Source organism: Myotis davidii, unplaced genomic scaffold (genome assembly GCF_000327345.1).
Source record: "Myotis davidii unplaced genomic scaffold, ASM32734v1 scaffold11, whole genome shotgun sequence".
Classification (NCBI taxonomy): domain Eukaryota; kingdom Metazoa; phylum Chordata; class Mammalia; order Chiroptera; family Vespertilionidae; genus Myotis; species Myotis davidii.
Window position 1 is genome coordinate 2610278 of NW_006285791.1, and position 23673 is coordinate 2633950.

At 43.2% G+C, this 23673-nt stretch overlaps 1 protein-coding gene across 1 annotated transcript in view; it reads right to left on the minus strand.

Annotated features, from left to right (window-relative positions):
- BCL2 (B-cell CLL/lymphoma 2) overlaps nucleotides 1-23673 on the minus strand; it is a 166176-nt gene that overhangs the window by 64187 nt on the left and 78316 nt on the right. The window lies entirely within an intron of this gene.

The window sequence follows — 23673 nt, forward strand, 5'->3', positions numbered from 1 at the left end:
CTTGGGTTCTGTGCCGCTGTTAACCTATCATTCACTCACTCTGAGCTTCCGCTTCCTGCCCTGGGGATGAGGAAAGGGTTCGTACTTGCCAGTGGTTTTCAGGACTGAGACAGTGAGTGCAAGGCAAGCACTTAGCCTGTTGTCTGGCATGTGGTGAGGGCTCTCTACCTAGTGGCTATTTCTGTCACCATGGTCTGCTGCTGTCTGTCCTGCTGGGCCGGTACAGGATGCAATGGCCTGCCCACCTGTGCCTGCGTTTTCTGTGACATTTCTGGGGGAGGGGGCTGCCTGAGAGGAGTAGTGACTGGGAGGTGAGGGGCAGCTGCCGGGAGTAGGGAGAAGGGAGAAGGGGAGAAAGGAGGAGAGCTTTCATAAGATAATGTCATATTCAACCTCTCATTCCCATCCTCCTCCAATCATCACCAAATACTTTAATTTCAAATAAAAACCATAATCAGCAGATACGGGGAGGTGAAATGTGTAGTTGGAGAGAGGCATTCTCCTGTTGGCAAGTGGGGGCAGGGGGTAGAAACGAAGTACAAACAAAAGATTCCAGTTAAATTTGCCTGTCTTCTCCGGTCTGCTGTGGGGTTTTCTCCACAGAAAATTCCTATGTTTTTTAATATTGGGTCAAAAGTGGATTTTATTTGAGCTCTTCAGGTTATTCGGTCTTTATTTGGTAAGAAAGCAGTTATGTTTGCTTTAACAACAAAGCAAAGTAGTTTCAGGTTAAGGAAAGGAGAGCTGAGATGCTGAAGGAAGAAGGCTCAACTTGGCAATGATGTGTACCTGCACCGCGCCAACCCACACACAAACACAGACACTGAAGATACACCCATACACACACACAAAGACACACACTGATAGGCAGAGACACACACCGATACATGTACCGATACACACAGGTAGATACACACACAGTTGCAGATGCACACACACAGATAGACACACTCAGGCACACATGTACACACACATAGACACAGGCATACATGGATAGACCCATACACACATAGGCACACACAGATAGACACATACACACATACAGGTACACACACATAGACACAGACACACATGTATACACACACATCCTATCCAGGTTCGGCCCACCTATCCTATGATGTGGGTGGCAGAGTCTTCCCTCCCTTTTTTATCCAGAAAATTCAGACATTTCCAGCCACACATGGGGTAAATATGGTAGTAGAACCAAAACCAAAACAATAACAACACCAAAAAGACGTGAAGCATCTTTTCAAGCAAATAGGTCTCCTGTGACATTTTCAAGGACCAATTCAAAACCTTCACTACTCGAGAGGCACACACCTCACTATCTCAGCTCCCGGGTTGTTTGTTTGGGTTTATTTTTGCCTTTGCCCTGCAGGGCCTCGCAGATGTGACATGGTGATTTAATTCTGCACAGACTTTGCCTCCCTCTCAGTTCTTAGAATGTAGGTAGATACCACTACCGGTATTCTTAGAGCTACACAGCCTCCCACACCCGATATAGTGAAGAGAACCCACATTTCATTGGAATCCCAACTTTTGGTTATTTGCAGGTTTTTCTTTACAACACAGGAAACCAAATATGAGGCACTGTTGTAGATACTGATAAATGGGCTCCTAAAATGTTCTCTGTGGCTGGCCACACAAAAACTGACTTATATCCAAAAAGGGACATCATGTTTTTCCCCGTACACCTTGCGAGGAGAGTAAGAGTCTAGACAATGTTGTCAGGTGTCAAAACTTACACAGGACAACAGATGTGGTTAAAGGCACCTGTGAAAGGACTTGCAAGTTTCTTCCTACCATCCCAGGTGGCAAGATAGTCAAGAACCAAAGAGGAGAAAGACCTGACAGTGGGCCATGTGATGGATGGAAAATTAAGCTGTGAAGGGAGGGGTGGCATTCACACCAAGGGGTTGCACCTGCTGAGTCCTGAGCCCCCTCAGCAGGGTGTTCAGAATAAGTCAGGCACCTGTCACGTGCAGTGGACGGTGAGCAGGCAGTGCTTTTGGAGCAGCGAGGGAAAGGTACAGACCCCCTCCTCAGTGTGCTCTGATATCCAAGTCACAGAGGGAAGGGAAGCCTCTAGGACTCGGGCTGACTTTCCCAACCAGGCTATCTGAACCTTGACCTTAAATGTACACAAATAAGAAAAGTCCTTTTTTTTTTTTTTCCATCCAAGGCTGACACTTAAGACTTTCCACAAGATGGCCAAAGTGTCTTGAAGCCCAGATTCCTGAAAGTTTTTCAAAAGATACTAATCATAATTCATCTTTATAAATCCCGCTTTCCCCTCTACCCCAACACAGGGTAGCTGGGTGATCTCCTGAGATTTATAGCAAAGAAAGTGGGTGATTCTGTGTGACTTCTCTAAATGAGTGGTTTTTTGAAATAAGCTTCTTTCAAAAGGAAGTTCATTATTCATTCATTCACGTAATGTTGGCAGCACAATTCTATGGCGACGAACTTTACTAAGATTTCGAAGACCCGATTGTGTCGCTAACCAGGAAAACAACCTGAGGCCACTTCCCCAACTTCCCTAACCTTCCTGTGTCTCAGTTTACTGATCTCTAAAATGGTCAGGTCTGGATAAGATGGTTTCTCAGGTTTCAGCCTTAGCACTTTGGGTCAACAAGTTTACGTGGATTTTACTCTATGAAAGACACCCTGATTGATGCCACAAAGGAGCAAAACATGCAAAGATATGGTTGTGACTTCATCCTCTTTACAGTGTCATTGCTTGACCATGTTTCCAAATGTCCATCATAGGTTATGTTGACTAGGCATCAAATTTCTGTCTTTCTTTAAACATATGCCTCTCTTTGATGTTGAGAGATTTTCAGTCAATGGGCCCACTCTGATCTGCACAGGCGGGGCCCAGCATCCCCACATTCACCTGGCTCCCCATTTCCTCCACAACCTGGATTTCATGGCACCAACACCATCAGGAGCTTTCTCTCCAAGGGCTACATGGGCCTGCACTGCCAGATTGGGGGATTCTAGAAGGCGGGGTGATTCCTGATCCTTGCTCCCCAAAGTGGATCCTCCCTCCTCCCTCAAGAACAAGCGTCCTGGCCAGCAGCCTGCAGCCCGGGGATGAGAAACTTGTTTTAAAATCTGTGCATGTCGGCCCTGTCACCATGCGGGCTCAGGCAAACAGGTTGTCCTTGGGCAGAACAGCTTTGCTAATCAATCATGCTTCAGGGAAGCGGGTGGTGTGTCCGCGGGCCCGCTTTGCCGTGACCAAGCCCGTATGACAATGTCTGAGTGTGAATGAAAAAACAACAGTCTGCCTTCCATGTCTACTGCAGGGGGACCAAGACATGGTTTTATTTAAAAATAACTCCTCTTTCCCAAGCACTGAAAGCAAGCCTGGAGCATCAAGAGAATCCCTCTTTCAAGATTTACTAGTGACTGAAATCAGGAAACAGAGCTCTCAACTTGAACAGTGATGTCACACAAAGCACAAGATAAAACTTGCGGGATGTGCCGCGAGTATTCAGAAATAAATGAACTATTTCTAATGGTTAAAAAAGAGCCTCCTGAGAAGATACCACATGGGATTGTGCTGTCTGAATGTGGCAACTGGCAAGCAGAGCAAATGTCATTTGAAGCAAAGATGTAAAACACAAGTCCCTACTAATGAAATGTAGTTATGGAAAGAGGTCAAGTTTGTTGTCACAGACTGGGTGCACATCCTGCCTCTAACCTGCTAGTTGGGAAAAGTTATGAAACTTCTCTAAGTCTTAAAAAATACACACACACACACACACACACACACACACACACACACACACACTTTACATATATAACTAAAGTGGGGCCAATATACCTTCAATGTATAGAACTGTTGTGAGAATTAAGTGACACACTATACATAAACTGTTTCCATGCTATAAACACAATAGAAATGTAAGGATTTCTATAATAGACATATTTATTCAAAATGATGCATGTCACTTTATTCAAAATTATTTGATTTCTAGTATTTTGTCTTTGGGTTATTTTAGGGATACGTTTCTAATGAATTCAGTTTAGATGCATTTCTTATCTAAACTACTTACACATTTTCAAAGCTCCTACACAAGTGACAGAAGAACACAAGCTTAAAATAACCAGAGAAGTGGCACCACAGAAATAGACGAGATAGATCATTTTAAAAGCATTTACCCTTTGCCCCAGCAGCACACTTCTGGTCATTTATCCTGCTCACAAGTGAACTGACTACTGAACAAGGTTGTCCATTGGGACATTGTCTGTAATAGCAAAAGATTGGAAATAACCAGGTGGCCATCAACAGGGTGGTTAATGTGTAGAGGATAGTTATGTAGTGACCTCTGATGAATGGCTCACTCCCTCGTGGAGGTGCTTCCCACACTGACTCCTTGTGACCCAATTTAGTTATGAAACGTTAGCCAACGTGATGCAAGCAGAGGCTCCATTGCCCTTCAGGATCGAGGCACAATCCATATCTGCTTTTGGAATCCAGTCACCATGTGAGGAAACTTGGGCCAGTCTCCTGGAGATACAAATTCCAGCTAGCAGCCAGAATCTACAACTGATAAGTGAATGACGCCATGGTGGGCAACCTGGCCCCAGCCAAGCTATCAAGTGGCATCATTCATGAGTAAATCCATGCAAAACGACTCAGCTGACCCCATCCAAAGAGCTCAACCCAGGCGTGTGAATAAGTAAAATCACTGTTGTTTACGCTTCTAACATATGAAGCAGTTTGTTGTGCAGCAATAGATAAACATAGTAGCCTACCTCTGAAGAAAGAAAAAGGATGCACTCTATGGACTCCCATGCTAAGGTCTCCAAGATAAAGCGTCAAATTAATAGGCCAAGTGAAGAGCAAGACCAGTAGTATACTGCCTTTAGTTTTATATATATATATAGTATGAAGAGACACTGGATATATACTCAAGAAATTAACATACATAGTCACTTGTTTCAATGGATATGGGGTAGTGAATTGGATAGATGGGGACACAGGTGGAAGTGAGAATTATCAATATATATCTTTCTAAATTGTTTCAGTATATAAACCATGTGAATATATTACCTATTCAGAAATAATAATTTATTTAAAAAGTGAAAAACCAGGCTAAGCCAAGCTAGAAATGACAAAGCTTAAATAAGAATTTCACATTGATTATTATCATCCTACCATGATGCCATCCTTCCTAATTGTCTTCCTTTGAACACAAATAATCCTTCCTTTGCAATATGTATGGTTATTTGCACACACCTTTTACTTCCCCTGATAGATTGTAAGTGCTCTGCAAGCAGAGACCACATCTCATGCATTTTTTTGTGCCTTCTGCAACTGATAAGCATAGTGCAGGTACAGTAAGTACTCAATAAAGAAATGGTTGTTGAGTCAAAGAAATAAATAACATTCTGACACCACTAAATGTCTCCATTGTTAATGCTGGTGAGTTATATGAAATCTTCAACAGCCTAACTTCTTCCATCTGTTCACACACTCCACACACCATCTTTGAGGGAAATGGTAAGCATTTAGTATGAGTTAGGTCTTGCGTCTCTCACATATATACTTAGATCTGCTGGGCACAGCACATACAAAAGCTAAATTTGAATGCCACGAAAGGGGAAAAAAGCTAAGCAAACCCCCATTTAGAAAGACAACAACAACACCCATTTGACTAGAGGAAGTCTAGAAAAAGAAAGATCTTTTATTATTTCTCATAAGTAACAAATTTCACTTCTGTAGTTGAGTAATCAACAGCCTGTAGCAAAGTAACTCTGCAAAGTAGGCTGGGGATCCAGATAAGCGGGGCTGTGGGAATGGAGAGCTGGATGCTCCCTGTCCGACCCTCAGGGCCCCGAAGAACTTGGCACTCAGGCCATGGTGTACTTTTTCTGTTGTGACTTCAGCATTTCTACGAAAGAGGAGACCACAGCTTTCTCTGTAACCCATTTCGGGGTTTGACAATTCTCGCTGGAAATCCTCACTTACTCTGAACCTGTACCCTTCTCACTGTGCCCCACCCGCTTCCCCTTCTATTATAGTTCACTGTCTCCAGGTCTGATCCCTGGGGAAGTGAAATCTCTTTGAGGAAGAAGTCTGGGTCACCTCCATAACTGTGTCCTCATCCCTCCCTCCAGGACAGTGGTTCTCAACCTTCCTAATGCTGCGACCCTTTAATACAGTTCCTCATGTTGTCGTGACCCCCAACCATAAAATTATTTTCGTTGCTACTTCATAACTGTAATTTTGCTACTGTTATGAATCATAATGTAAATATCTGATATGCAGGATATATTTTCATTGTTACAAATTGAATATAATTAAAGCACAGTGATTAATCACAAAAACAATATGTAATTATATATGTGTTTTCCGATGGTCTTAGGCGACCCCTGTGAAAGGGTCGTTCGACCCCCAAAGGGGTCGCAACCCACAGGTTGAGAACCACTGCTCCAGGATGTGCTGGGCCAGTGTTCAGAGCCATTCCAACCTTTGTGCGTCCTGTACTGAGCCACTGGGCAGCGTCACAGTCTTGGCACTCTGTCGGGGCTCCATGAATGTAACACCATGGGTGATGACGAGGTAGGAGGTAAAGTACTTATTATTAAAGGACATGTATGAGTAAGGGTTGAAACTAAGGGTGTGGACACAATTGTCTCAACAGAGGCAGGGCATCTCCCCCCTATCAGCTCCCACCATCTTAGTCTCTCCCATATCAAATCATTCCTATTCCTTACCTTCCCCCAGATTTCATTTCACAGGTTTTTTTTATCTGCTGCACTGTTCTCTGCAATGCTGCTCTCCTACCCCGCAATAGCTATGGCAGTGGAGCCTCTGTCACTGCCGAGGTCAACATTGGGAGGTTCTGCAAGGGAAAGAAAGGTAGGAGGAAAGCTGAGGTTGACGATGTAAAATCTAGGCATGCTTTTGCCACAACAGATCAACAAGCATTGGCTATGTGCCTTCTATGTGCAGAGCTGGTTAGATGCTGTCTAACTCAGAGAGATAAAAGAGTAAGACATCACCTGTGCCGCTTAGCAAGGGGGACATCCATAAGATGGGATTTAAAGAAGAGAATATTGGCTTGGATCTGCAGAGCTCACTGAAGGGCAAGGCAGGTGTGCAGCCATCAGGACCAGGTAGAATGGAGACAGTGTGAATGGTGGAGGAGGGAATCCATGAGCAGGTGGAGGAAGCCTGAATGCTGATTCCTGGACACAGAGAAGAAAGGGGAAGATGACCCAGGAGGAAAGGAAAATGGCACCACTCCTGTCAGAGGCAGAGCACTCTCACTGGGAGCTGACTGGCTCACTCACAGGACATGTTGAATTTTGGAGAAAACAAGAGGAAATTGAGTACTAAATGGATAAGAAAATAGGACTTGGGATATAGTTTTATCATTGAAGCCATGAAGAAGAATAGCCTTTTTGAAGAAGCAAGGGCATAGAGGAGAAGAGGACAAATGAATGGCTCAGGGACCTTCTCTCGGATGGCCATCCCAGCTCTGAGGGCTCAGCATGACGGTGGAGGAGGGAGAGGCGTGGAGAGGCGATGATGTCAGCATGGGGGGAGGCAGGGTCGCTAAAGGGCAGGGCCTGTCCCATTCATCTTTGTGTAGATCCATGCAACTGAGCACCCAGTAGGTGCTACATAAATGCTTTCTGATTGTTTGTAGGCGACATGGAAATGCAGTCCTCAGAGAAGTGGGGAGAAAACAGTAGCAGAACCACACCACACACATCAAAGGAGAAGAATTCAGATGTTGAGGGGCTAATGCTGTGGGGAGAATGACAAGATCTGAATGCCAAGGGTCACAGTGAGGGCTCCCGCCTGCGGGGTCACCAGAGAGCTGGGCGGGTGACCAGTCACAGGAGCTCTGCCTGGACATAGCATCTGCACACACCACCAGGGTGATGTTGCCCTATTTAGTGTGAAATAAATGGGATTTATCACATTTTCAATTTAAGTTCGACTGTGAGATCTGGAAACTTTGAATACCAGTCTGAAAGGAATCTTGAAATATTCAAACTTGCACAAACTTCCTGGATACTGTCCGGTTATTCTAACCTCAACTTTGGAAAAAGGAGAAACTGACATGGGAATTACCTTAAAAAAAAAAAAAAAGATATTCGTAGACACTGGCAGTTTATTTCACACAGAGCAAAGGTACTTGATTAGAGGGATTCTCTACAAGGAGAACTGAAGATCTAAGTCAATATCCCCACCTGCTTTTGGTCCCGCCACCGGGCCATTATGCCTTCTGCTCTGCCGACGGGCATCCGCCAGGCAATTCTGCCTTATTTGTGCAAGTTGAGAGGCCACCTGTCGTGGAATAGACTCACCCGTTAAACAAAGTGAGCAGTTCTTGTTTCTCTGCTCCCCATATGATTTTTTTTTTTTTTTACACAAAGCACTCACTTTCACCTTGAGCAGGTTTACAAAATGCTGACTCGGAAGAACCAGTGCAAACAAGGCTATCTTTTGTTTATGAAGATTGTTAACAGCCCACTCCTCGAAGGACCCCTCTTTTCCCCCAAGACTGGTGAATTAATCCACCCACGCTTTTCTGCTCATTTCCCTGGCTGTTCAGAGCTGAAGTGGAGAAATATGGTTTTGCAAGGGGACAATGTATATTTGTGCTAAAAACAGGCACCATGCAACTCCAGAGAAGGGAGCCAGAAACAATACCAGGCGCAGGAAACAGCGTGCGTAAAGGCAGAGTCGAGGAGAAGGAAAGCATGCCATCTCGGAGGACTCTGTCTCGGGGTGAGGAGGGTACAGGATAGAGAACTGGGTTGAAGACTTGAGGCCAAGGAGGCTGGGGAGCGGGGAGGGTCTTTGTGGAGTAATTGAATGAACGGACTTGGGCAGGCCAGCTTCTTCCTGAGAACTGGGACCAGGGAATACAAAGGTCGCAGAGGGAGGCCCCAGCAGCACACAGGAGGCCCCAGCAGCAGGTCACGGCCAGCCCCATCGGCTTGCACAGAGTGTCGAGGGAATGGACCCACAGTGGAGCTAAACCTCCAGATAACTTCCATCAGTCCCTGCTCTGCCTGGGGGCTCACAGTGACGTTTGGTCTCGGAATTAGTGTCAGTTCAGTCCAGTAATCCCTGAAAGGTCTGTTTCCTCTTCCCCAGTGTCCATCACCCTGGTGAAAGGCTGGGAGAAAGATTAATAGCATAAATGTCAACAGTGTAGCAGGGTCCTCCCTCAAGGGGACCCGGTCTTCCCCTCATTCAATGTGTTTTGGGTCTGTAAATTGACTCAGGTCTGGGAATTGATTGAGGGTCCATGACTCTCTGTCTTTATGATGCAAGTTAAGCTTATGTCAACTTGGTTTAGAATTCTTCTGACTACACAGATCAAGTAAGAATTTAGTAGACTGACCATCTATTTCACTTGCCCATCTACTGCATCAGGAGCACAGAATTTCAGTGGAAGAAAATGAGGTATTTGTGTTTGGATATAGAAAAAAGTAAGCCCTGGGTGGGTAGCTCAGTTGGTTAGAGCACTGTCCCCATATGCCAAGGTTGCAGGTTCAATCCCTAGTCAGAGCACATACAAGAATCAACCAATGACAGCAAAAATAAGTGAAACAAGTCAATCTCTCTCTCTCTCTCTTTCTCTCAAATCAATTTTAAAAAGCTATTTTAAAAAAGAAAAAAAAAAGAGAAGATGGAACCAAACTGAGATATGGGAACCAGGATGAGGTGTCCACGTTACCAGATTCTAGGAGGCCTTGGTTTGGGGGAGGAAGAGGCAGAGCCAAGTTCAACCTGGTGGTGGGTTATCACATGGATGTGACCAGCAGGGAGTTGGGAATATGCGATGGAAATAAGGGAGCTCTCAGAGTTGAGGGTTTTGGAACAACCTGCATACAAGTAAAAAAGGTTTAGAGGAAGTCGATGAGATCCCCAGGAGAGAGAAAAGAGATAGATGAGTATTAGGCTTGCGTGGGGACAGACGTCTGGACTGACCCCAGTGGGAGCACAAAGAAAAGCTGGTGAGTTGGACAGAGATGGGCTGGTTGGCAAGATCAGAGGGAGAATCAGGCTTGTGTAATAGAAGCGAGAAGGCCTAGTGTTTAAAGAGAGACGTTGCCCCGGGTTCCAACTGCTACAGAAGAGGAAAACAGCATGGCTCTGGAGGTCCTCGGAAATTGGTGTGTAATCCCCTATAAAACAGCTGTTTTATTAGACGACAGAAACAGAAGGCCCCTGGCGGGGTAGGGGAGGGAGGGGCGTGAAGAAGCGGGCTAGAGAGAGATCACCAGCTTTTAAGAAGCTTAAAAACATGGGGAGGAGACATGAAGGCCGTCCAAAGGAGCAGCAGAATTAAAGTCAATTTCCCCCCCAGGATTTCAGAGACTTATGTACACTGTGGGCAGTGAAGGTTCTAGAACTAGAAGGCTGGGGATCCCTGGAAGGGCCTGGATTACTCCAACGAGACAAGAGGGAGAGGTGGTTTGTGGAGGCCTTAGCAGGGGAAGGCTTCAGGCCCAAGGAAGAATAATCTTTTATTCCTTACAAAATAGTCACTGTAAGATTAGCACCGAGTCTTTATTATCTGATTGCTGGCTTAAAATTTCATTCCCAAGTCATACATTCCAAGTATGTCTGCTTAAAACTTCCTTAACGTATAACATCCTCATCAGCAATTAGTTTCCAGCCACAATTCTATGAGCAAATATATTCATTTAAATGCCTATTGCTCTTTTGTGAATGAATTACAAAGAAACCGAACTCCTAAAGAAAGACACGGGATTACAAGATAATTATTTTATCTGGGTTTCAGTTCAGTCATATGTCTCTGAATGAGCTTATCTTGCCCATAAGGCTTCTATTTTCCTTTCAGTTCATTCCCCCCTCCCTCTCCGCCACACACACACACACCATGCCATTCATACAGCGGGTCAAGTTTTTTATTTTCTTGCCATTCACTTCTGCAGGACTCCACTAAAGAAATCCGTGGCTTCCCACAAATCTTTGAAGATTTGGCCCCTCCTGTCACTGCTCAGAGCCCACAGGCTCCGTCTCACCCGTGACCTCATTGTTTCTGACCCAGTTCCCAATCTCCAACCCTCTCTTGACTTCATTCACCTGGCCCCAAATATCAAGTTTTATGTTCAAATGTTGCTCTGTTCTCCCTGTGTCCCTTCGTCATTTTGTGACCCCTTTCTTCGAGTCTTTCCAAAGCTTTCAGAAAACTGCCTCTTGAGAGTCACTGCTCTTGTTTTCTTTTGACTCAAACCTGCATCTTGACTCATGTCCACAGGAATCTCTGTGTGGCACCCTTTATTTCCCGTTTTAAGCCATCTCTGTTTTTTAAGTGGTCACTGTTAACCTTTAACTTAAATTCCCTTTGATGGAGCACTTTCTACGTTGTATTTTAGAGCGTCTGGCCTGACTTGAGTCCCTCAGACATGTACGGTGAAATAGGCACTTCACAGCGTGGCCTCTGGCCTTGTTCTCACTTGGTTGTCATCTCTGTCTTTGCACAGCTAATGGCCCACTCAACAGAGCCCGCTATGCCAAGACCCCTCTGACAGCGGCACCGGGGGAAGCTCTCTGATCATGAAAATCAGGGGGTGCATCTCCTGTGACTATCCTGTCCCCCCACAAGTTTTATCCCAATGCAATCAAGTTTTACCAGAAATGTAATCTGTTTGCTTTGGGGGGGGGGGTTAATGAATACACTGGTAGAATATGGCATTTCTAGTTGCTCTCTATTGTTAGGGACAACTCCTAAGTGGCCCTAAAAATAGTGCACTTAATAGTTTTGAAAATTCTGAGTTATTCCAAAAGAAAGGAAGAAAGGAAGGACAGTGAGATGCTTGGAATGGCCACGTGAAGCAGGGTGTCCCGTTTTGGGGATTAGAAAAGCCAGGCTAGACAAATGACTCTCCTGGTAATAAGTGGCCATGAGCCACACCTGGGACCCAGGTACGTATCTGGATTCCAAAGTTTATCAAATATATGTCATTACCTTATATCAGGGGTCCTCAAACTTTTTAAGCAGGGGGCCAGTTCACTGTACCTCAGACCGTTGGAGGGCCGGACTATAGTTTAAAAAAAAACTATGAACAAATTCCTGTGCACACTGCACATATCTTATTTTGAAGTAAAAGAACAAAACGGGAACAAATACAATATTTGTATTTGCATGTGGCCCGCGGGCCGTAATTTGAGGACCCGTGCCTTATATGGATGAAAAAGTATGGAAAGGAATTGCAGGAAGGGGCTGTGAGAGAGAAACAACATATGGGAATTGCAGATCTGTTAAGATCCACGTCCCCTCATTTGTACATTGCTCTTGAGTAGGACTAAGCGGCCTGAATTCTTATAGGCAGTGAAACGAAAAAGCAGGTAAACAGATCCATGCTGACTGTATATGTTACACTCCCTCCCCAAACTGTAAAGGTTGGTTTCAGATTCTTAAATAAAAATATGTCAAAACAGTAAAACAGGCCAATCTCTCACTCTTACAGCGAGTCACAGCGGCCGGGGTGCTTTCCTTGGCAAATATTCAAATATCACACGCCAGCGTCACATGTTTAATACTATTTTAGTCAATATGACTTGTGTTAAAGTCACCTGAATCGGGCGATTGTTTGATGTTATTATCACCAACAGGTCTTCACACAACACCCCTCACTGCCGATGAACTCACGAAAAAGGCTTTAGTTTAGGAAACTAGTGTTTTCTTAGAAAAGGAAAAAAAAAATAAAAGCAGTTCTCAGTAAAAGGTAAACCACAGAGCTACTGCGTTCAGACAAGTTGTACATATTAAACCACACACGAACTGTATCAAACAATGTTTAGGCTCTGCCTGATCCACAAATGGGAGTCAGTTCAGAATTCAAGGAGTTAAGGGCAGGATCCTACCCATGACTTTCCCTGACATTGAGGATATATTGAAAAATGATGAAACTATATTCCAGATGACCTCACTTGCTCTCCATACAGCTCTGACAACCCTTAATAACCCAGAGGTTCTTTTCTTGGTGGACAGCACAACCAGCATTTCTTAGGAGAGCAGGCCGTCAGAGCTCTCAGAGAGGCAACCATTTCCATTTCCAAGTACAGGGAAGCCTCAGGCTCTCGGGGACTCAAGGTCCCAACATGATGTCAGATAAAAAAAATTAGAGGGGGTCCCAGGAGAAGCATGCCTGTCCAGTGGAGAGCCTATCAACAGGAAAATTAGGGACGAAAATAGCTAAGCCAGTCCAGCCAGCATGGCTCAGTGGTTGAGCATTGACCTAGGTCACGGTTCAATTCCCGGTCAGGGCACATGCCCAGGTTGTGGGCTCGATCCCCAGTGTGGGGCATGCAGGAGGCAGCCAATCGATGATTCTCTCTCATCATTTATGTTTCTATCTCTCTCTCCTTTTCCCTTCTTCTCTGAAATCAATAAAAAAAATATTTGTTTAAAAATAGCTAAGATAGGTCAACGACCTTGAGATTGCACACATTATAGCACTGAAGATGGGCTTGCTGGCCCCACAATGCAATCTCAATGGCTCCAAAGGCAAGCAAGCCTCTTTGTGGAAAGCTGAGTAATATGGAGAAATGAAAGGGGGGGGGGGCAGAAGGGATAAAGAAGAGAGAAAGCGAGAAGGACAACAAGCGGTGGCAGATATTGGCAGCCAGGATGCAGGCAGAAAGCCCCAGAGGGTCTGAGACTTAGGGAATGGGACTGTGCTGCCATTTCAGAGGAGAGGGGGTGAGACAAACACCCCTGCATCAGGAGATGGTGTGCAAGATCCAATCTTTCCACATGTTCCTGAACTTTGAACTCCACATCAACAGGTATTTTAAAAGCATCTAAAGCATAAACCATGTTCATGGGAACTCTCAGTCAGATCTCAGCTTGACATCCATCCATTTGCGTAGTTTCAAGGTTGACTCAAATGTTCAGAGGTTGTGTATGATGTGTTTTACTGAGTTCTGACAAAAACTGTAAAGAAGCAAATTAAAGCCAAAAGGGAAATTTCTGGCTGCCATGCTAACCAAATAATGTCAGGTAAAAAAAAAAATCATCCTAAAAATAAAGTAACACTTCAGGCTAAGGGTTCTTTTCTATAAATACTACTTCCCCAGAACCCAACTCTAGCAAAGCATGATCTCCTCTTAATGAATTATCATATATACTATATACTAGTATGTGTGTGTATGTGTGTTTGTGTGTGTGTGTGTGTGTGTGTGTGTGTGTGTGTGTGTGATATATAACCATGATGGTCTAATTATGGCCCCATCTCTCTCTCTCTTGAAGTTTGGGGTTTTCAAAAGGACCTGCTCCCATGCTCCCCTATAATTTAGAACCACTGATCCTTGGCTCTGACAATGCCACAGCCACAAAGCAGGACACCAAGAAAGGTTCTTTTATACACTGCTGGTGAGTACAGAAATTGCCGTCCCCACAATCTGGAAATATCTATTCAAATTTAAAAATACCACCACTGATCAAGCCATCTCATGCCCACATGAGCAGAGGGATATTCACTATTGTTTATAGTAAAATCATATAATAAGCTATGCTAATCACGCAAGAAATAGTACACAGGCATGAAAAGGAAAATGCAGGAATTTCAACAATGAAATCACCAAGTGAGAAAAAAGCAAGATGCAGACAGGGACCTATGGTCTAATTGTTTTTATAAAACAATGACAAACACATCTATGTGAATAGCTGTATCTATACCTATGTATCTAAATGTTTGATACAATTATTTGAATGTGTATTAAGCATGGAAGGGTATACAAGGTTGATAACACTGGCATCATGGGGAGAGGGATTAGGGTGGAGGGAAAGAAGGGAGCAGGAGGAAAGAAATAAGTGAAAATGAAAGAACATGTCAACCATAAAAACCACATGGACACTATGATCTCACTTATCGGAAATCATGTGTGTTTACTTAGGCACATGTATATAAACAGATGATGACAGGATGGTCTACAAAATGTCAATGGTTTTTATTTCAGGGTGTTGAGATGTTTTTAAACATAATTTTCACTTTATTCCTGATATGTATTTTTAAAATATTTACAACCACATGTATTATTTCTATAACTAAAAAAAATCCACTGAGCGGGGAAAGATGAAAAGCCCTATGCAAGGCATTCCAGGTCCCAGAGAGAAAGCAAGCAGAGAGACTGGACTTGTAAAGCCAGGCTGGGACCAGAGTGGGTAGGTTCTCAGTACCCGGCAGGGACAGGCAGGGACGGGCAGGGACGGGCAGGGACGGGCAGACGACTTGCAGGCTGTATACCAACTCATTAACAACAGGCTGGGCTTTTCTTTCTGGTGGTGAATTATGAATGATTTCTTCTTCTTTCTTTTTTTGGGGGGTGCCTTTTCATTAAATTTATGGGGGTTAATAAAATTATACAGGTTTCTGGTGCACAATTCTACTAGACATCATCTGTACACTGCATTGTGTGTTCACCACCCTAAGTCAAGTCTTCGTCCATCACCATTTATCCCCCCTAACCCTCCTCCACTTCCCACTACCCCCCCTTCTATTTTATTTTCTCTATTTTCCAGATGTTATGCAAAAAAAAATACCTTGTTTTTGTAATCAGAACAAAAGTATTATTTTAAAAACTATGCCATGAAGGCTCCTAAGTAGGAAGGGGTAGTCATCAAGGTGGCATTTTAGGAGATTAAAAACCATTTATGAAGCAATGGTGTCAATGGGAGTTGATAATGGCCCCAAACAAGGAGGACCTGGTAGAAATGGAAGGAATGGGTGGACCGCAGATGTTCGCTAACTAAAGGAATGAGTGAGTGAAACATTGCTGAAGAAGAGTTGCTAACTCTCAGTGGCCCTTGTAAGGTTTATAAATGTCAAAGTCAGTTGATTTGACCCCAAGATTACAGAGAGCTGTAATTGCTTTAGAAACTGTCCCGTTTTCACTATCAAGCCTCCAAATGCAGCCACCTCTTGGAAGCCATGTTCGGGAAAGCTGCAGCACTCAAGGAGAAAGACAAAAGCAGTGGAAACCACTGAAGATGAAGAGAAATTATGTGATAAGATGAGGTAAAAAAAACTTTCCTCCACACAAAAAGGACATACATCCTTGAAAAGCATTGAATCTCTCTCTCTCTCTCACACACACACACACACACACACACACACACACACACACACAGACAACCCCACTGGGATTGTGCAGATCAAAGAAAAACATTCCCAGGTAACTTCTGGCTTGCATTCATTTTCTACTGCAGTCAACAGAGCAAGCTTATGATCAGTGTTAGGAGAAATGAAATGTTTCTATTTAATTGTGGTTTGTCTTTTCCTGAAAGCTGTCACATTCTGAGAACTCCCCTTCATTAGAAGTATTCAGGAAGAGGATGGGTGGCTCTGTGCTGACGGAGGGGGCACAGACACTTCCAAAGACCTTCCCGGCTTCAAGAGTCTGGTTCAAGATGGGACGGGATGCCAACTGCCAGATTTTACGCCTCCCCCGCTCAGAGGCTCCAACGGAGGTAGTTTACTAAATAAGCTGTGTTTATGTGAACAATTTTAGTAATGCAATTCATGCATTGCCATCTAAACACCACGTAATCACGAAACTGAGATGTTTACCCAATAATCAAAGACTTAGGCAAAGCAAGCAAAAGGCATTTTGTAAGACAAAGTACTGGCCAGTACCTCCAACAAAAGGATTTATTGAGTGTTTTCCTGAAATGGCTTCTCAGAAAGAGTCATCATGACTTGGTTTCTTAATCACACAAAGGTCAGAAAAACTTCAGGAGGAACTGGGTTGGAAACAGGGTTCTCCTGATAGAGTTTCAGGATATGCTTGTCAGAAAGTAAGTAACACCCTCCTCCAGATGCCCCCCTTCGCCTCTCATGACATTTCTCCACAGGCAAATCTATGTCCAAGGTCATCAGTGTCCCTCTTGTTCCCTATATGCTGGCTCCTGCCCTCTTTCCTTCTCCACAGCTAGGCCCCCTGACTCAGTATAACCTCTTCATCACCCCAATTCTGTCTTCCTCCAAGCTTGGCTCAAAACTCTCCTCTGTCTGACAACAACAAGTTCTGGCCTTTCATTCTTTCTGGGTCCTCTCCTAACTTGTGCATGTGATTAACATGAAATAATTAGCAAGTTTGTTGGCAGAAATAGCCCCAGTGAATGACTTCCACCTGATCCCCTAAAACCATAACAATCTCCCCCTGTCATGGCACAGTGTGGTCAGAGCAAAAGCTGCTCGCTCCCTTTCTTTTCTTCCTTCTCTCAATTTAGTGTTTATTGAACACTACTTTAGGCAAAGCACTGTTCAAGGTATTTCTCCCTCAAATTTTTCACTCAATCGCTTCACACACCTCCCTAGATATCAAGAGTGGCCCTTGTGATAAAATGAGGTTAAAAAAAAACGTTCCTGCCCATTGAATTCTGCTCTTCTCCTGCTTTCTTTTCACGGTGTCACCATTTACTCAGCTTCTTGGTGTCGTGTTTGGGTCTTCCTTCCTCCTCAACCCTTCCTCCAAGCAACTGCCAATCCTGCATCTCATGTCTGGCTCCTCCTTTTTATCCCTCTGTCTTCATATCCTCTTCACAGTTGGCCTCCTGCTGTGCGAGTATCTTCTAACACGTGAGTCGGTTGATATCACTGTACACACCCAAAACTTCATGTGATCCCTGTTGTCTACACAATATAACTCGAGTTCTCTAGTTTGACATTAAAAGACTTCCTCCTTTCCCATCCATCACCTATTGAAGCTTATCTTCCAAACACACAGGACTTCTGGTTCCCCAAACACACCAAGCATTTGTTAGAGGGTTTTGTGAGCAGGTTCCCACTGTATACAGAGACCTCCTCCCACCTCTGTCCTAGAATGAAATCCTACTTTTCGAAGCTTGCTCAAATGCCAGTGAACTACCCCCTCCCCTGTCAAAACTGATTGTTCTTTCTTCTGCATTTGTCAGATTTTATTGTTTACAGCTCTGCCGCTGCCTCTAGATCATAAAATCCTGGAGGGTAGAGATCCTATCTGCTCCTCTTTGCATTCCAACATCATGCCCCAACCACTGTAGCACTCCCTAAGCATAAGCTGAACTGAAGTTTACTAGCACTGGTAAGTGAATTTACTAGCAACCATCGTCTTCCAACAAACATTTATATGCCTAATAGGTACAGACAACTCTGCTAGGAGCTGCAGAAGGAAGCCAGCTCGTGAGCGTGTGCTTAGAATGCATCCTTTTAAAGACCTACCTCACCTGATTATGCTAAGCCACCAAACACAGCATTATATGAAGGCGTCCAGTCTCATGGATCAGCAATCATTCCCAGATCTTCCCTTCGTCACTGGACATCCTAGCAGCAAGATCCCTGTTTCAGAAAGCACCAAGAAAAGAAGGCCCAGGCTCTGGAAATCAGGGCTGTGCCTTCCCGCCAGGTTAATGTGGAAAATAAAGGCGTTCGCCTCTTAGCAATACTAACTCCCAACCTCATAATTTACTTTAACTTCAGTTATCATGAGCATTTAAAACCATGGGAGTAGCCAAGAAAACTCGAATGTCTAGGAAAACTAAACGTTTGATTGCTGGTGGATGAAAACTTTTGGAAGAGATGATAACTTTTTTTGTTTAAAGGTTGGTATTTGGATAACAGCTGTGCAAATTTTTCTGAAGAGCTCAAGGTGATGTATGACATAAGGTAACCACATGTCCTGGCTTGTCAGGGAGAGTCCCAGTTTACACCTGTTGTCCCTGCCACATTATTAATAGTGCCCTCTTCACTCTCATAACTGCCCCGGTTTGAGTGATAAATTACATGACCAGTCTATCCAGGGGTAGTGTCCGACTCCACTGCCCATCCATGCAAGGGAAGACCCTGTGCTCAAATCCACCAGGGAGCTGAGGCTGAGAAACGTGGCAGAATCCAGGCTTCCTGACACCAAGCCCAGGCTCTATCTCAGAGAACATATTTCCTCTAAGTTGTTTCCTCATCAATTAATCAAGAAAAACACTTTGGGAAATGGTCTAGATGGCATCAGCATGGCTTCTGCAAACTGGCACTTACAGTGCAGCTGGGGAGCTAAACCACTTACACATTCAATCATTAAACAGGGTCAGCTACCTTCATAATACAGGGCCAGTGTCGTGGTTAAGTGACCATTTCAAAAGGAGTTAAAGAAGGAGAAAAGCCTCTATGGGCTCAGGCTTCAGGGAAGCTTTCTGGAAAATGATGGAGCCTCAACTGAGCCTTAAAGGAAGGAAAAGAAAGAAAAAAGAGGGAAAGATATTTTTCTTTGAAAAAATGAAAATAGAAAACAAAGAACAGTGAGCTAGGAATAAACACCACTTAAGTGATTCTACGAGCATTATTGCTTTATATTCCAGAAGATAAAAACAAGACAAAACAAACACAAATGATCTGTGTGGCTTTCCCCAAATCTCGCAGGGACTGAAGGCACAACAGTCACCAGGTCGAGGTGTCTTACAACCAGACAGGTGCTAGCTGCCAGGTGACAGCGCTCGACCCTGTGACATGGTGAGAAAAAAAGGGGCCATGTTTTGAACTCTAACCCCAGGTTTTCACTAATGAGCCACATGTTTGTAGGCAAGTGGCTTCATCAGTGTTGAGCCTCAGTTTCCTTATATTCAATGCTGGGTGAAGTGATCTCTGAGAACCTTTCATCCCTGCCAATCCCCAACCCTTTACATTCACATCCAGGTCTGGTTTAGCATGTTCTTGGCTTAGCTCAGCAGTGGATGTAAGTGTTCACCTCCAGCAAAATGGCAAACATGGGGCTGATCCTATGAGTCTCTTCACTTCAAAGATGTAAAATGCTTAAGACAACATCACAGAGCTAAGCTAGGAAGGGAAGGAGAGAGGCATGGGCCTCAGGAGGAAAGATAAAACTGAAGGCAGCACTTTGACCAAATGTTGATTCCATGGTACCCGAGGGAGTTCAGACCTAAAAAATGCCCCTGGGGATCTGAGGGTGGTGATTACATTCTAATGCCCTGAACAGATATGCATGAGGGGTGTGGGGAGACAGCGGAACTGAACCCCTTTCATAAATCTCAAAGCCTTAAAAAGTCACCCTACCCTTGAAAAGAGGACTAAAAATACTCTGCCCGCTGGCTCAGAGATGAAGAGCAGCAAATTGCCTTATATGCAAAGCTCAGGATACAAAATCTAAACAAGAGCCGCATTCAGTTGTAGGATCAGAATTTACACTAATTGTGTATTTGGGTGTGGGTGTTCCATGACAAGAAGTGAACAAAAACACAACTCTAGGATCACTGAAACTCCTTAGATCCCCAGATACAACAAATATGTGGCCACTATGTAAAAATAATTTCAACAAGTCAGGACTCACAAGATTCCCATAGAAAATAAATCTCTGTGAAGATGAACTTGCCAAAACACACACTGTGTGCAAGCACATGCACATGCACATGCACATGGCACATACACACAGGGGAATAAAGTACCAAGAGGGACAGTCACAAAGGAACATTTTTAAAAATTACAATCCTAAGAACTAAAAAGATAAAAAATAAAAGTAGATTTGAACAAGAACAAAATAAAACTCCTGAAATTAGCACAGTGGAAAAGTGAGACAACAGAGTAACACAAAGATAGAACTGGAAAAACAGATTTGAAGAAATCAACCAAAATGTAACATAAGAGTTCCAAGTAAAAATGGAACTCTTATGTTACATTTTGGTTGATTTCCTCAAATCAAGAACCAGTTATATCCCTAGACCCCATGTCTCCTCCATAACGTCACCCCACTGGGCAGCAGCTTCTATCCCAACTGGCAAAACCAGAGGTTTGGACTCTGGAGACAGGGTTCTTGGATTGAGAGATGTCGTACACCAAACAAAATAGAATATTGCATACTGAATGCTGACCCCTCCAGTCTTATTCCTCACCTCAGCTCTCAGCACTGGGACACACAGACCTTCACCCTCCAGGGGAGAGTTTGGATGAGTGTTCTCTGGAGAATCTCCAGGTTCCCCAGTGGGAGACTTTAGGAGTTGACATGAAGAGTTCCCCAACAAATGGCATGAACATATTATTCTACAGCAATGCTCGAAGTCGACAAGCCCCTCACACATCCTCAGTGCTTTCAATAAGCTTATTAGTTCTTCACTCTTAAATATGAGAAGACAGCCAAGGATTAGCAGACATGCAAGGAAGGTCTCTACAGAAAAGACAAGGCTCAAAACAAAGAAAAAGGCAGCATGAGGAAACAGATCACAAAGGGAGAAGAAAATTTCAAGAGAATAACATTTATTTTTCAGAAAGCGAAGGAAATGTCACACACATGAAAACAGAACAGAATGCTTTGTAAAACAAAACAAAACTATTTATAGATGAAAAGAAGAAAATTAAGATGATAACAAATGAAAACTCAATAAACAGGTTGGAAATTAAAGTTGAAGATTTCTTCAATTGCCTGAAAAGACAGCAAAAGAATAAAGAGGTGGGAAACAGGAGAGAAAATCTAAGGAAATAGGAGGACTGGTCTAGAAATTACAACACCCAAACAATAGGAGTTCTGGAAAGAAAAACTGACTCTAACAGAGAAAAGCAAATATCGGCTGATTAAAAGAACATAACGATTGCTCAGTACTATAGATGAAAACAGACATACGAAAAAATTGCCATGAAATTTAGAATCCTGGCGGGAAAAAAAAGATTCTATAAGTTCCAGGGAGAAAGAAAGAAAAAAGAAGGTCACATATAAAATATCAAGAAGAATTTTTAGCCTTCTAACAGCAATGCTGGAAGATAGCATAAAATAGAGCAATGTCTTCAAACTTCTGAAGAAAATTGTTTTTGACCTAGATTTTCTTCGTGCAAGGCATCAAGTGAGAAGATAGGATACAGACCTCTACAGATACTCATTGTGCATGCATTTCTCATGGATCCATTTTTCCTAGGCTACTGAAAGCTGAGAGCCACAGAAGTGAGTGAGTGACAAAAAGAGGGAATTGTATGTGATCCTACACAGGACTAGAGCAGAGGGATGATGTGGTGAAGTGAACTGAGAACCGGACCCCAGGCACACAGACCAGTCCTTCCGGAAGGGACAAGCCTGGCTGGTGTGGCTCAGTAGCTGAGCGTCGACCTGTGAACCAGGAGATCACGGTTAGATTCCCGATCAGGGCACATGCCCGGGCTGCAAGCTCAATCCCCAATGGGGGTGTGCAGGAGGCAGCCAATCAATGATTCTTTCTCATCATTGATGTTTCTATCTCTCTCCATCTCCCTTCCACTCTGAAATCAATAAGAATATTTTTTTAAATAGAGAAGGACATAGTGAAGGCCACCACTGCCTCAGGCTTTCACTCTGATAGACTGTTGGAGACTGTGCTCCCTCAAATAGTAGAGTAAATCAAGAAAGGAGATCCACCTCAGAAGAAAGGCAAAGGAAAGTTCTAGAAATCCCAACATGACAGGTGTGCACCAGGCCTAGAGAAAAGTCCAGCTGAAAAGAAAATGGAAGTCTCCAGGAGGGATATCGCCAAGAAAAGAGTGGTCGAATGAACAGGTTACAGATGCCATCAGCCTTGTGGAAAGAGCACCGTGAGCCTATAAAAGATACAGGGGAAATCTGTGGGAAGTCCAAAGAACACTAAGGAGATGAGAAATAAGACTGCTATTAACTTCATAAAAATAAAAAGTTCAGCTGTTCATACAATTTACATAGGCAAAATAGGGAAAATACTAACAACTGATGTAACCAAAAATTGCAATAAAATTATATTGGGCAAAGGGGGGAGTGGAAGCAGTGGATATAGTTATGTAAGAAAACTAAATCTTTATCTATTTTAATAGGAAGTTAAGACATCATGAATAAAATTGATGAAACAAAAGATAACAGCATGCACATTATTTAGAAATGGAGAGATGTATATATGCCAAAAGAAAAAGCTAAACTATAAAAAGTGATTTCTTTGGGAAGTGGGACTGAGGAGGTAGGGTGGGTAGAATTTGTTCCCACAGAAATTAAGAAACCAGCACACAAGTAAATATGTACAAGGATGTTTTTGTCTGCAGTGTTTGTAGAGACCCAAAACTGAAAATAACCTAAATGTTCACCAATATGGCTGAATAAATTATAGGACAGCCATACCATGGAGTTTACTTAGCTATTTTTTAAAAAAATAAGTTAAATTGACATCTACTTATCTTGAAGGATATCCTTAATGAAAGACAAGTTGTAAAGTAATACATATGGTATGTTTGATTTCTTTTTTTTTTTTGCAAATAAGGCACTGTTATTTAATTACTATGAATATACATGTATATGTATTTATATGAAGAACTTGGAGAAAGACTTTGCATATGATCACCTTAGAGGGTTATGAATAAAAGGGATAAGAGAAATCAAGAAAAAAAATAGACCACAGAAAAATAGAGTCATGGGTGATACAAAGGTTAAGAGATAGGAAGGAGAGAATCACAAGATCTACTATACATATAACAGAGGACTGAGGAAGACAAAATAAAGAGATCCAGGGAGAGACAATGTTCAGAGACTACGACTGAGAATTTTTCAGAATTGATGAATACTGGGGATCCTTAGATTCAAGAGGCATACTGAATCCCAAACAAGACTGTGGTGAAACTACAGATCATCAAAGACAAAAACAAAAAGAAAAAATATTTAAAGTAATTAGAGAGAAAAATCATATATATCTC